Source organism: Pseudonaja textilis, chromosome 5 (assembly GCF_049901715.1).
Source record: "Pseudonaja textilis isolate UNSWEBS1 chromosome 5, rPseTex1.2, whole genome shotgun sequence".
Lineage (NCBI taxonomy): Eukaryota > Metazoa > Chordata > Lepidosauria > Squamata > Elapidae > Pseudonaja > Pseudonaja textilis.
In genome coordinates, this window is record NC_141994.1 from 56,248,300 (window position 1) to 56,264,096 (window position 15,797).

General features: G+C 37.1%; 1 protein-coding gene across 1 annotated transcript in view; it reads left to right on the forward strand.

The window, feature by feature from the left end:
- TMEM178B (transmembrane protein 178B) overlaps positions 1 to 15,797 on the forward strand; it is a 323,668-nt gene that overhangs the window by 228,108 nt on the left and 79,763 nt on the right. The gene's annotated exons all lie outside the window — the stretch shown is intronic.

Genomic DNA, 15,797 nt, shown 5'->3' on the forward strand with positions numbered 1-15,797 from the left:
GCATTGACCAAAAGGATTATAGTAATTTTTATGACTGCAACTCTTGACCCGCTAAGAAAAATTACTTGAAATCCTAGGCCAGCCATGTTATATTTCTATACCTCTATATCTTATACCTTAACACAAGTGGGAAAAGAAGATGGAGGAATAGTATTTTTAAAAACCTAGCATTATAAATAGGATATCTTGATTTTGGTTTGCTGCAGTGGGGGATAAGAGGTCAGCTTGTAGACCCTGATTTATGGACGATACCCAATTACATCTTGCCATCTTGCCTGTCTGGGGGACACTGTGGACATCTTATTCCAATACCTGGATGCTATAAGGTCTGAATGGAAGAGAGAGTTCACTGATGTTGAGCGGCTCATACATTTAAATAAACAACAAAGAAATAGATTGAAACTATATTCCGGCAAGAAGGAGTTTCTGTTAGTTCATCCAGGTTCTCTATTAATCTCAGTGTTAACAGTGTGTATAGTTAATAATGTTGATGTTGGATGGGCAGGCACAGGTCCTTTGAATTGGGGACTCATGGTGTCTGTTCAAACAGCAAGTGGCAACGGTGGTTAGAGGAGGCTTTTACCAGCTTTGGATAGTGTGTCAATTTCAGGAGGTCAAAGATGACCTGATCACACTTACAGTGACTCACAACTCCTAGGCTTTATATAGGGCTACCTTCAAACACAATTCAGAAACTACAATTGGTCTAGAATGCAATGACCCATGTGACACCCATTACTGGATATATGTAACAGAATCCTGTGAGCTTCGCACTGGTTGCAGTTTCAATTTAAAATTTTGGTTTTTAACTTGAAAATACAATTGATGGCTTAGCATTCAAGTCAACCTCTGCTGGAAGAGATCAGGCTGGCCTTCTTCTTGATAACTTTCAATTCTATGTTAAAAACTGAGCTTTTTCAAAGAAAGTTCCCAGTGCTGTTCAGTACAAGTCCATCTTTTATATTTATCTTTGTTATCCTTAGGCATTGTCTGATTTATGATTTAGCGACTGCATTGCAATTTTAAAATGTCTCTTGGATGACTTTATATTTTCCTTATGTTATGTGAGCTGCCAAGAGTCAAAAGATTGCAGCAGAATATAAATGGAAGAAATAATGCATAAAGGTAGAGAGAAGGAAAAATAAGGCAAAATAAAAATTGCTAACTCAACATTGAAAGTCTTGGTGATGAGACTGCTCCAGAATGTGGCTAAAAGATGTAATAGTAGGTACCTCATGAGTTCCAAAAAGATTATTCCAGAAGGTAAATAAAGAAATTGAATTTGGATGGAACGCAAAGGAATTGAGAGTAAGAGGTGATCTAACTAACGGTGGTACCGCTGAAAAGAATGATTGCCAGAGGACAGGGATCTATTGTCAGAATGGTAATAATGACAACTCGTTATACATTGCCACTTTGAGCTGAACCAGAAATGCCGTTGAAGTCCTAAACTGGTGTGTGGTGTATAACAGCATATGTGAATCACCTTGGGAGACCAGGAGAAGACGTGCAGCCAAGGAAATGGTCAAATAAAATAAAATGATCTAATCAACTTCGGAGAATAGTGGGGAGGGTGTGTGTGTGTGTGAAGAAATGTGGATGATGCAAGCAGGCCAGAAGGGACCCTCCCTAGTTTCCAAGATTCTGTTCATGTAAGAATAACCTCGACTTAGTTTATCTGGTTGTGCTTACCGTCCGGATTGTCTTGCAAGGCTGATAGTGGGTCTAATTGAGGCAGAAAAAGCTATTAAATCCTATCAAGATAAACATCATGGCAATTCAATAACATTAGTTCTGATATTATTGTTCCTGAATCAAGGAATCAATTTCTAATTTTGGGCTTCTCCAGAGTGCTTGCTGCTACTTAAAGAAGCAAGCAAATCTAAACATTAAGAGAGGGTTTATTAAAGTTCCCCTTCTTTGCAAAGTGTATGGAGAGTAGACCAAATGATGGGCCTTTTCTGTTCTATTGGATACCTTCTCCCCAAGATAAAGATAACACACCCAAAATTGGCATTTCATAACCCCAAAAGCAATATTGTTCCAATGGATATTTTGTCATTTGATCAATGGACATTTGATTGTTTATCAGTTTTTTAAAAAAAAAATGGTATTAATTTTGCTTATAATGTTGTACTCCTCCAATCTATTCAGAATGGGGAGAATTATTAATAGTATGAAACAAACAAGTACATGCATAAAATTTGCAAGACCAAATAATGGGTAAAAGATATTCTCTAGCTTCTATTTACGACTACCCTAGTAGCATCTGGTTGGCTACAGTAAGAAACGAAGTGTTGGGTAATGATAGTCCTTAATCTGATCTAGAAGGGCTGTTCGTATGTCATGATGTGGTTTTAGGCAGGTGCACTATGACTAGGATCTTTGTCAACAATATTAAAGATGAACTAAGTATGTAACAATATGCTTCCATCTGTCCATCAGTTATAGATATGTGGAACAATCTGATATTTTTTTCTTCAAAATTCATTTACCACCTTTAGTAAAGAAGTTTATCTTAAACAAAAATCTTCATATTCACCTTGAAATTCATATTAGACAATTTTCTAATTTATACACACATACACATACAGAAACTCTTTCATATTCATATTTTTCTCCAAATGGCGCGGCTGGATGTGAGGTAATACTTTTTAGAAATTCATCCACAAGAGGAGAGATGGTTCTTTGAGTGAAGATTATGTTTTACTACAACCTGAAACCCATTTACTACTATTTTCCTTCAGGCACATGTTGATGTTTCAATCTCCCTTTGTACAGTCACAGTCCAGAACAATTTCACTTGTGAGACATTTTGCAGATGCAATAACAACAGCAAATTAAATTTTCTTTATCACCTCTAGAGAAGTCTGTTTAAGAAATTGAATTGTGCTGAGTTTACAAGTCAAGGCAAGTTGCCAAGTTGCTGTGATAGTTTGCACAGAATGCAGTCGTTCACATCTGCTATTTCTCTGACCGAGTGTTATAAACAAATGTAATCAAATTCAAATAGTTAATGCTTTTGGAACAAAACAGTTTGTAACACCCTTTTGTTTCTGCAACTACAAACTATTTCGCAGATAATGCGAAATATGTCTGTCTGAGTCCTTGAGCTGAAAAGTTTCTATGAGACAACATACTGCAACTTTGTGCAAGGCAGGTATTTGAGTAACAATTCTGTTCTTCCAAAATAGGTGAAATATTCTTTTTCTTATACCAGTGTTATGAAACTTGTTTCAGTTTGGAACAAAAATATAAAGGTATACTGATATATCCAAAATACTTAAAATATTTGCAGGATGAATCTAAGAAGGTTATACACCACTTGAAGTCCAATCTGTGTTTACAAAATAGTGACAAAAGGCTTTTCAACTATGATAAAAATTATTCTAAATATGTATCCATCTTTGTTTTGAAAGTTTTTCCAAACTGAATCTATCATCTCCATTATCAATTTCTTCTGAAGGTTTTCTGTCAACAACGGAAGTGATAGGTGTAAAGCATAACATTCCCCACTCTTGCTATTATTTTTGTTGTTTCCTTTTAATTCCCTCCCCATTTCAAAAAGCGGAGGAGAATTGATATACATATATCCAATGGTCAACATGAATTTCTAATCTAGGGATGATGTGTGATGGAGGACTCAGCACATTTAAGGGCCTTCACAGGCTAAAGAGACAGTGTTGTTATTAGGAATAATGAAATATACACAAATATGATTTGGGAATCAAAGAAATAAAACTGTGGAGTCCATCAACTTAAATAATCAACTTGCAGTTTGTATTCAAAAAAAGATGAACAACACCAAATAAAGATGCAGGTAGTCTAGAAAGAAAATACTTATGGACTGAACTATTCATCTCCAATTATTTGGCTAAAAATGAACAACTTGGGCTGAGTAGAATTGGAGTAAAAGAGGAAGGTTGTCCATTTATTTATTTATTTGTTTATTTGTTTGTTTGTTTATTTATTTATTTATTTAATTTTATTTGTCAATTGTTTACAAGATAATAAGTATAAGTGTATACATAGTTATGAATACATGAAATGGGTACATATAAGAAAAAGAAAAGAAACAATAGGACAGGGATGGTAGGCACATTGGTGCGCTTATGCACACCCCTTAGAGACCTCTTAGAAAAGGGGTGAGGTCAGTAGTAGACAGTCTAAGGTTAAAGTTTTTGGAGTTTGGGGCAGAAACTACAGAGTCGGGTAGAGTATTCCAGACATTGACCACTCTTACTGAAGTCGTATTTCCTGAAATCAAGTTTGGTGCGGTTAACCTTGAGTTTGTATCTATTGTGTGCTCTTGTGTTGTTATCGTTAAAGCTGAAGTATTCATTGACAGGTAGGACATTGCAATGTATGATTTTATATACCATACTTAGATCAGACCGAAGACGGCGTAATTCGAGGTTTTCTAGTTCTAGAATTTCAAGTCTGGTGGCATAAGGTATTCTACAACAAGTAGAGGAGTGGAGAACTCTCTTGTGAAATATTTCTGGACTTTCTCAACTGTGCTAATATCAGATAACAAGATCTTGACTATTCAGCTTGTATTTTATTTTCTGATTAATTTTTTTGCCAATATGTAAGACAGAGCATTTATTTGTTGAGATTTGAAGTTGCCATTTGTTTGACCATTCTGATACATAGTCAAGATCTTTTTGAAGGATAGCAGTATTGTCTGTGGTATTGAACAGCTTTACATCATCAGCGAAAAGAACGCAGTTGCTCTTAATATGATCACAGAGGTCATTTATGTAGAGTATGAAGAGAGTTGGTCCTAGAACACTGCCTTGGGGAACACCACTATTGACAGGTACAGAATTCGATAGGACACTTCCAATTTTGACCATTTCTTGTCTGTTTGACAGGAATGCTTCTATCCAGTTATGCAGTTTTCCAGAGATACCATAGATTTTATTTTTAGGAGTAGTTTGTCGTGTACCACTGAATCAAAGGCTTTACAGAAGTCTATGTAGATTGTGTCTATTGCTTTGCCCTGATCGAGTTGTGTTGCCCATATGTTTTTGCAGTGTAAGAGTTGCAGATTACAGGATAGTTTTTTTCTGAAACCAAATTGTTTATTGGAGAGTAGGTTGTTTGTCTCTAAGTGGAGGATGATGGTTTGGTTAATAATTGATTCCATGACTTTACAGGTGATGCAGCATAAGGAGATTGGTCTGTAATTTTTAAGTTGTCTGGGGTCTTCCTTTTTGAAGATGGGGATGACCGCGGCTTGTGACCATAGTTTTGGCAAGGAGTTGGTCCTGAAAGATGTTTCAAAGATTATGCTTCTCAGAGGTTTGGCTATGGCAGTGGATAGCTTTTTTAAGAAGTAGGTACATATTCTGTCCGGTCCAATAGATAGAGATGGTTTTAGATTGCGTAGTGCTTTTTCAACATTGTCTTCTGTAAAATTGATATTGTAGTTATCTGTGGTTCGGCTAGGAAATACTGGGCATGATCCATTGCTGTTTACAAATACTGAGCCGAAGAATGTGTTAAAGATGTTGGCTTTAATGGTGTTGTTGTTGCAGTCTTTACCATTAGGTCCTATCAGGGGTGGAATGGACCTTGAATCTTTTAGTTTGTTGTTTACAAACAACAAACTAAAAATTTCTATTATTTGGGAAGGAATTTCCATCACAGGAATACAGAGAAGCTGCTAATGATGGCCAGATCACATAAAATAAAGCAAAATTTTATTTTTCTAAAAAAAGATCCTTATCCCCTCATTTTAAAGGCAAGACCAGAAGTTTATCAGGTTACAGCCTCCTCCTAAGAGATAATTGCCAATGGTAATAATAACCTAAAGCTAAAGGGATATGTTCAAACTGGTCAGACAGGAGAATTGACAAGTAGAAGTTGTGGTCTCTGCTGGGATTTTTTTTAGTGTAAGGTAAATTAAAGTTTTCTGGGATTGCCTATAGAGACAATAGCAGAGAAGTATATGACTCAAGGATTACACTGAAACTTCTTCACAAGGATGTGAAGAGGAATATTTGTGCAGTTCCCTAATAGGATGGCGGAAGTATCCAATTTAGTCAAAAGGAAAGTCCAGCAAAGTTTCTGGGCTATGATAGATAAGAAGCAGAAGAAGGCTGTCACTTTTCATTTTGAAAAGTCCTTTATAGGCAAGATTCAAAACCAGACTTAGATAACAAAGCAGATAAACATGGGCTCTCTATGCCCAATGCTAAGGCTGAAGTATGTGTAGATGCAAGTGACTCTCAAGCTTTCTTAAAAACTTTGAAGATACTTTTGTTAGCAGGGATAATGTTTTTACATATTTTAGAGGTAAATAAAGTCTGGCTGCAAAATTATTTGAATTCTATCACACGGCTAAATATTCTCCAACTACCTCCTGATTTGGCATTTTCTCCAAATGGGCTATTAAAATAAGTCAAGGAGAAATATTTTGGAGAATAGGTCTTCGTGAAACCATACATGTCACTTTTGCATATATGGCTCTATTCCTCAAGTAACCCTTGGCAGTAACACCAAACTGGTTATTACTAGCAAATAATGACTGTGATTTACAAGTGATTTCTGCAAAGATCGAAAGATATTTTTCATAGACAGCTAGAAATATCCACTCATCCCAATCTGAATTCACAATTTACATATGCTGATAAAATTATTCATTCATGTGGAAAAGTCTAAGGCTTCAGTTTAAATGTCAGCTGAATTTAAAATTGGTAGCAGTCTGGAGGTAAGCAAACAATATCCAGACAAGGTCATCAAGTTGTGTAGCATGAGAGGAAATCATGGAGATGGGTAGGTATGTCATGTACTAATGAAATGGAGATGAAAAGGCTCATCAGACTTAACAAGTTATTCTCAGACTGAGAAACCAAGACAATGTCAGAAGTTCAAGCATTAACACTCAATACAACTCCTTTTTAAAAAATAATAATAATTTCAATGTTATGAAATCATCATATCTTGTAAGATTTTGATGATTTGCCCCAATATATTATACAAGAACCATAACAATACAAGAGCACACAATAGATACAAACTCAAGGTAAACCACACCAAGCTTGATTGGAGGAAATACAACTTCAGCAACAGAGTGGTCAATGTCTGGAATACTCTATCTGACTCTGTAGTTTCTTCCCCAAACCCCAAAAACTTTAACCTTAGACTGTCTACTATTGACCTCACCCCTTTCCTAAGAGGTCTGTAGGGGGTGTGCATAAGTGCACCAATGTGCCTACCATCCCTGTCTTATTGTTTCTTTTTATTTTTCTTATATGTATCCATTTCATGTATTCATAACTATGTTTATACTTGTATCTGTTATAATCGCTTGACAAAATAAATAAAATAAAGAATACCAACATTTAAAACATTCACAGAATTCTGACATTTTACTTAAATCTCTGAGAACTCATATTTGTTCATCAGAATTTTTCCAGATTTGGAAGTCTCAAGAGATTTCAAACTTTTAAATTTTATTTATTTGGAAAATGTATTGGCCACCCCTCTTACCTCAAGGTAGTTGTCAACATTGAACTGAACCTGACTGCAGCCATCTCTCTCTCTTTAGGTTTGGCTTTTCATTGAAGCTGTGCCAATATGATGTACTCATTAAAAGAAGACCTTGGAGAAGCAGCCAAGTCTCAGGGTTCTGATTTGCCAAGTCCCAGGGTTCTGATTTGCTTGAGTTCGTTAGTCAGAGCCCTGACAGTAACTTTAGGCAACTTACAATCATGTTTTAGATTTAAATTTGAAATCCTTCCTGCTTATTTTGATAGTGTAATAATATTGTGGGCCCCAATGAGATTCGCAGGTTCCATTTCTGCTGGTCATGTTTCTTCAGATGTCCATTGTGCAACTAAAAATCCATGCTATATAAAACCCACTGTCTTTTGGAATGGTACATATTAACAAAAGATATTCTTGAAGGGTGGCCAGAACTAGTTTTGCAGAAGGCATCTCCTTCCATCAAATCCCATTTTAGCTGCAATGTTAAACAAATCTAGTACATTTCTTGCTCTAAATACAGGTTTTAAAGGAGGGGAAAACTCCTTTGAGAGAAAGAGAAAATTATGTTTTGAGTCTAGGCTATACTTACAGTGTTAATTCACTGTGCTTGAATACAGCAAACTGATTTCTACTGGAATGTAACTTCAGTAAAACCCTCTGGGCATTTTTAGTGGTGTCATGGAAGTGCATCAGAAAGTTGATTACAAGCCACCTTCTTTGGGAGGCTAGTAAGCAGGTGAAAGAGCCAAATCAATGGTAGAGCCTCTGGCTTGACACCTTTGCTATCTTACACAGGATCACAGGAAATTACAAGTGTCAGAAGGATGTTAACTTGAAATGTGCACTTGGGTATGGAAGCATGCTGGGGGATTATTTGAAAAGGAATGGGAAGAAGTGTGAATTTAGTAGAGTGGCACATTGAAGGGAGGATTGACAGATGAGGAAGTGAATGTTGACAGTAAAATGAAACAGAAAGGGGTCAGTTTAGCATTTATTGTGATTTTGGAGAGGGGAATGGCATCATGAGTGTCAGTGAATACCTATACTTTTATAGCTGCTGCCATTTCTGCTACTGAGCCAGTCAGTCAAGGTTTAGCTGGTTTTTGAAATGGCTTTTCCAGAACAATTCACCTGGTTCTTAAACCTGTTTAGCATCTGGCAATTTTTTAAAAAGTTGTCTAGATCTTTTGAAACCGTGATTAAATTCTGCTGTGATTTTGTGATTGATGATTCAGTTATTTTAATAATGTGATGTGGTTGGATTGCACTGTTTTAATCACTAAGATGCCCAGGAGCAGCACTGTTTTGCTATTAAAACTTAATTTCTTTAAAAAAGAAAAATGGCGTGAAGGCTGTACCTCAATCATTAGTTAACAAGTGATATTTCAATAATATGGTACTAACCGAAGCCTATTTGTTACTTGGACTTTCAGGTTTTATTGTTACTGTTTTAATCATGCTAAGGAAATATTAACATTTTAAAGAGTATCCCTGCCTCCTTTTGAAGTCTGAGAAATCTTTCCAAAACCATTTCATTTGATGTGCAAAACCTAGCTCATCCAGTGACCCTAAGGCCAAATTCTGAAGTCTTTCAGTGTTGCAAGTGTTAAACTTTAAAGAAACAAGCCCAGATGGCAAAGGAGGAGGTGCAACACAATTTAAAGGTGTATGTCTTTTCTCATGTCTAATCAATATCCTTTATTGTTTGATTTATTGCTTTCTGACCTACCACATATATCAAATGTTTCATTCAATATATAAAACTTCACCCACCCACCCGCCTTTAATAAAATGCTTCTTGCTTTGCCTAAAGTACTTGTGATTTGTATTATGGGAATGAGGGGAAAAACCTCTTTGCAAAGGTATTTTAATTATTTATTTATTTTGTCAAGCAATTGTAAGATTGTAAAAATAATTTCCTAAACAGAAAAAAAAGGCCTAAATTGCCAGACTAAAATGATGAAGCCTAAAATTCCAGGTAACAATGTCACATTTGAATCCTTTCCCTTCAGAACAGGAATTAGGTAACTTTTACCATTTAGGAACCATAACTTGCTGTCTCTGCTCGATGAAAGAATATATTGGGGTGGGATGTTGCCGGTATAACAACCAGTTCAGTTATCGTGCACGTTCGCGCCTAACCAGGGATGGGATTCTACCAGTTCGCACCTATTCGTTAGAACCAGTTGTTAACATTCTAAGCAGTTTGGAGAACCGGTTGTTAGAAGAAATTACTGGCCTAATCCTGTAAGGAAGGCAGGAAGGAAACATTCTGGTGTTGTTTACAGAAACTGTCTCTCCATTAACCCTTATTACATTCTTGGCAGGACTAGACTTCCTGTCTCAGGAACTTCTCTGGAGTTTTTTTTCCTCCTTTGGTGGTACTTTGCTTGTGTGGAGTGACCATTCAAAGTTACAATGGCACTGAAAAAAGTGACCTATGACCATTTTCCACACTTACAAATGTTGCAGCATCCCCACAGTCACGAGAGGCCAGGCAAGGAGATGCGTGCCTTGATGTGAGTGATATTGAGTTGGCCACACCTAGCCAATGACATGACCACTAAGCCAGGTCCACACAGTCACATGAGCACCAAGCCACACCCACCACCTAAGCCACGCCCACAGAACCGTTTGTTAAAATTTTTGAATCCCACCCCTGTGCCTAACGCATGTCAACACAATTCAAAAGTCCTTGCCTACTATGTTACTTCAGAGGAGTAACACAGCTGAGGAGTGGCAATCCGCTCTTCTGTGCTTATCAGCTGGGGCAATAAAGATCAGTACTGCACAGGGGTGGGCAGGTGGGCCCCACATGATTGCTGCAGTGAACTGGTTTGGAGACAGCTGATGTTTGAAGCAAGGGGTTTGCCCGAACCAGTCTGAACCAGCAAAATCCCACCCCTGGGATGTAAAAGAAAGAGCTTATTTCTGGCTCTTAAGGCTAAGAGTGGAAGTGAAACCCTTTGAGAAGCAACCTGTTTCCATTTTCATCCTAAGAAGCCCTTAAGAAGAAACCTCTCAGGATGGTTTGAAGTTGAAGGGAAATTTTGCAAAGAAAACTTTATCGCCATATTAGGTCACCTGGAGATATTAGAGGTGGATTGTGGCGGAAGCAGGATAATCCTTAAAATTGGCTAAATTGCATTTCCCAGTGGCTGGTGACTTTGTGTTTCCTGAAGGTCCAGGTTGTCCACCCTGATTTCAAGTGGGGAAAAAAACATATCAGGCAACATCAGTTTGTGTTAGTTTTCTACTCAATAGGAGATGGGTTATGTTGAGAAAGAATGTGACTCCTCTTAGCAACCAGAAGAGGAACAGTCTATTTTACCAGCTCAAATTTTACCATTTTATTCAGGTGTACTCACTGATCAGATGAATGCGGTAGCTATTGGAGTGGCAAAGTAGATGTCCATCACTAGTGGCAGCTTTGTTTCTTGGATGGTATACCAGCCATCACTTTAAGCCAACCTTAATTATTTCAGTCATCATTAACCACATACACTCTTCATCTGCTGCTGCCTTAGGTGCACAGAAAAACTGCCAGAGGCAGTTCGGAAAACAAACTGAAGCTAAAGAAAACCCTTTTGGTATTGAGAAGTAAAGCATCCTGAAGAGGCACAAGACAGCCCAATGCTGTTTGAGATGCATTTTAAGTCATGCTGAGTGAACTTGATAAGACAGCTTCTGCCTAGAACATTTTTGACAGAGTTTGGCTAGAGAAGATTAAGAGGAGATCTCAGTAAGTGGCATCATAAATCATCCTCAGGCAAGACCACCAATGGAAGCTCTATGCCCTGTTTAAGTTATTGGCCTCAAGGTAAGTAAAAAAAAGTTTTCTGAAATGATTATTCAATATGAATCTACCGGTATGACACACAAGTTTCAGCCAAAGTTGGTACCTGCCAGTTGTTACAATCCAAAACTGTGCTGATATGTGTTTGCTATGGTCTGACCAACTTGGAAGATCTAGATCGATTTGCTACTGCTGCTTTGAACAGTGCTGATTTATCATAATCACAAAAGATTAGGGGAAGATTTTTATTTGAGTCTGATAGAATAACATGTTACAATTTCTCATTCACTACTGATGGAGGGGGTTTGTGTGTTAAATGCCACAAGGAACGATGGAGACATGGCTAGGAAAATTTGAAGGATTTTTTTTTTTTTTTTACAATTTAATTTGTAAATCAGCCTGAATAATGCCTGGCAATAGCAATAGCACTTAGACTTATATACTGCTTCATAGTGCTTTACAGCCCTCTCTAAGCAGTTTACAGAGTCAGCATTTCCCCCCCAACAATTTGGGTATTCATTTTATTGACCTTGGAAGGTTGAGTCAACCTTGAGTCGGTGAGAATCGAACTGCCGAATTGCTGGCAGTCGGCAGTCAGCAAAAGTATCCTGCAGTACTGCATTCTGACCACTGTGCCACCACGGCTCTAAAGTTATAGAAATACCTTTGCTGTAAAATATGAATGAGTGGCACTATGTGTTTATTTCATCATTGTAAAATGTGATGGAGTCTTGAACCAAGAAGAAGCACCAAAGCCATTAGAGCAGAAAGTATAATGAACCATTATAGAAAATGGATACTCATTATTGCAGAGGAAGGGGAAAGCATGAGGAAGGGAATTAGAACAACTCTACTTAAATTACACTAGATATAGTAAGGGTGTCAAACTCGTGGCCCATAGGCTGGATGCGTCATGTGCTGGCCTCGCCCCTGCTCAGTTTAGTGAAGGGGGGAAAAGTCCCGATATGTCAAATGATGACGCCATGACGACGCGAGTTTGACAGCCCTGAGATAAAAATTTATCCAGAGAAGAGTTTTAAGAAACTTTTAAGATTTTGTTATGTTACCCTACCAACAAAAAAGAACTTTCCAGAAATCCAAATGATTATTGTTCCTTCCTAGGTTTACTCACTCTTGAGACCTGCCAAGAGTGGAAGTGATAGTCTTTTGTTCAATTATCTGTAGCTTGGAAATTAGGAGCCCGATTGGGTTATGTTCTTCATATTGTTCTTTTGACCAGCTGAAAGGGAAAAAAAGAGGTGAACATTTATTGATTCATTGTGCTTTCTGTGTGCTTTCTGAATTTTGGAATTGGCAGAAATAAAGATAATTGTGGGTTAGTTTTAAATTGCTTTTTGAAGATTTGGGAAAAGAAATAGAAATGTGTGGAAATGCTCAGAACTGGTACAATATCTACAGCAGTATTTTATTTTTGAAATGTTCATTTGGCAATTATGCATAGATGCAATTTCCTGATCTCATTTGAGAACTGATGCTAACATATCAATGGAGAACATAATTAGAAATAGGCCTTTTATGAATCTAACAGCTCTATTGAGCAGCCAAATTATGAGCTAAAATTCAAGTGCCTTTTTTCTAAGAAATGTAAGTATGTTAAACTGCAAAAATAAAGCCTGAACGTAAGAGTGAAGGGAATAATATGTATGGTTCCAGAAATATTAATATATGACAAGTGAGCTGTAAAGCATTAAGTAACATTAGGTAATATTCTCCATTTCAAAAAAATTTGAAGGAAAGTAATGTACAAAAAATGTCCAGGGAGCAAATTATCAGCTTACATGTTCATGTTTTCCCCCCAAAAGTAACTAATATTTTAATAAAGCATTCAGTCTTAAGCTAAATTACTTGATATTGAAATCACCACTGCATTGTTACCTGGAGTGTGTGTGCACATATGCATGTGTGTAATAGCCCTTCAAGTCAGTTTTTGACTTATAATGAATATAAGGATAAGTCTCTGCAATTTTCTTGGCAAGGTCCTTCAGAAGTGGTTTGCCATTGCTTCATTCTTAGGGCTGAGAAAAAGTGATTGGCACAAGGTGAGCCAGCTCGCTTTGTGCCTAAGGTGGGACTGGACCTCACATCCTCTCAATTGCTAGCCTGATGCTTTAATCATTACCCCAAACTGGCAGAGGGAGGGAGGGAGAGAGGGGGAGAATGAATTTTTAAAAAATGGATACTGTCCAAAATGTTAAGTTTCAAAATAAGATAAAATTGAAAACAGAAAAACTTTAAAGGGAAAAAATTGGAGAGTCAAAGAAAAAACAAATTGGGAATGCAGAAAAATAATGGAAAAAATGTAATTTCCAATTTTCTTTAGTGCAGGTACAAGTTACTTCCATACTCATAAACAGATTATAATTGTCAAATTCCAAAGTTAAAATGTTTTCAAGTGAAATGTCCCAAAGCAGTGCTTCAATAGATCTGTCATTCAAAATAATAATGGAAAAGTGCAAAAGCTAGTGAAGAGTTGACCTTAGATGAGGCAGGTGAAGTCAAGCTGGCAACTTCCTAGATAAGTATGTGTAGTTTTCTCGGCAGCAGTATAGAAGTGGTTCGTGTCTGCTTCCTTCCAATATTTGGGGTGGTTATTGTTTTCTTTCCTTTATTTAAAATTAATTTTTATTGAGATGTTTTACAGAGTAAAATCCATGTGAATTTAAAGAAAGAAAAACAGAAAAGTGCTGGTAAATAAGTAAGAAATAAGAGAGAATAGAAATCAAACAAAAGGGGAAAAAATATAAAAATCAACATCTGATTTATTTTACAGCCGTTATACATTGCATTTATATTTTACCCTCTATATAGTTATATTGTGATTCCCTTCTTTTCATATTCTACCCTTTCTAATCACCAAACTCATAAATCATAAAACAAGTTCATTGTTGCCTGTTTTCAACAAAAAGTCCATAAAGGGTTTCCACTCACTTTGTTGTTGTTTTCAGTCTAATCTTCAGCCCTTGGTAATTAATTTTCTGGTGGCTTTCCTCATCCAAGTAACCCAACTTGGTTTTGCATTTCAAGGTCAGCCAAGGTTAGCTAGATATTGTTACATAGCGAAGCTGATGAGATTTTTGAGGGTGTTTTTCTTTTGGTGTCTTCAAGTCAGTCTTGACTTCTGCTGACAGCCTGGACTAGTCCCTATAGTTCTCTTGGCAAAATTTTTTGTAAGTGGTTTGCCATTGCCTGTTTCCTAGGCTTAAGAGAGAGAAGCTGGCCCAAGGTTACCTTCTGACTTTGTTCCTAGGGTAGACCTTTTCTTCTGTGTTCTGTTTTCTAGCCTGATGACTTAACCCCTACGCCAAACTGACACTGATGAGACATACTGTATATCATGATTCAGATCCCCACAGACAAAACATTTCCTGTGCAGTTTTTTCTTGCCTAACCGAGAAAAGATGACTGTGAAAATGAATTGTACCAGAAGGAAAACAACCAGGTGCACCATTCTAAACCTTTTAGAAGAACAATCCAGCTAAAAATATAATTAGTATACAACTGGATGCATAGGAAAGACAGACAGATTATTTCTCTGATTGTTTAATTATGAACTAATTCTTTGTGTAGTGTTGGTGCTACTGGAAAATGGAATAGTTTTGTTTGCATTTATGGGAATAATAGAAAGAGGCCACTTTTCTATCACTATATACTGAAGACAAGACTTTATTGAGAAGTCTAGGGGTTCTTTAAGGTATGCCTTGGATTGTTATATAAAAGAGAGGAAGGAGCGAGAGTGCAAATTATGACAGGATTCTTCTGAATTTTATATGCTTTATTAAAAACACAAGTCTGAAAATTGTCCAATTGTCCAGTTCTGCTACAAGATAATCTGCTACAAAATAATCGGCAATCTGACAAGACTGTTTTTCCTTTCTTTGATTCATGCATAGCCTGGACCTTATTTCCAAATAAGCACAGATAAGCTTGCTACCTTAGTTGCTTCCTTCCCAGTTCCTTTCAAGGACAATCTTAAAGGCGCTACATATTCATGAAGCAAGACGTTGATTATTTCTTTCTCAGCTTCACTGACTCTAGTGAGTCCTCTCCTTCAGCCTTGTCCTCATTGCAGTTGTATTCCTTCAAGACATGCTTTACCTCTCCCTCATTGTACTGTGTGTTCTTGCTTTCTGATTTTTTGTTTGTTTTGGGGGTGGGGAGGGGGGATGAAAAGCAATTTCATGGCTCCTGCACTTTAAGATCCCATCAGAAAGTTAAGCCTTTGATCAGGCAGAGAGATGCCTTGCTGTGCTTTCATTGGCAAATCACAGATTCCTTAATTAACATTCTGCATCTTTATGGTGCTAAACTGGGCCTTGGCTCACTTTACATAGATGGATTTATCCAGGTTGCCCAGACTTCATCCCTAAAGGACTTATAGGTATCGGTTGCTAAGGAGCCCTTTCGTACAACCATAATCTCCTCGTTGTCCTCCAAATTTTTCAGGGTACATAGGAGAATGTGCCATGCTAATAACATTCCTTTT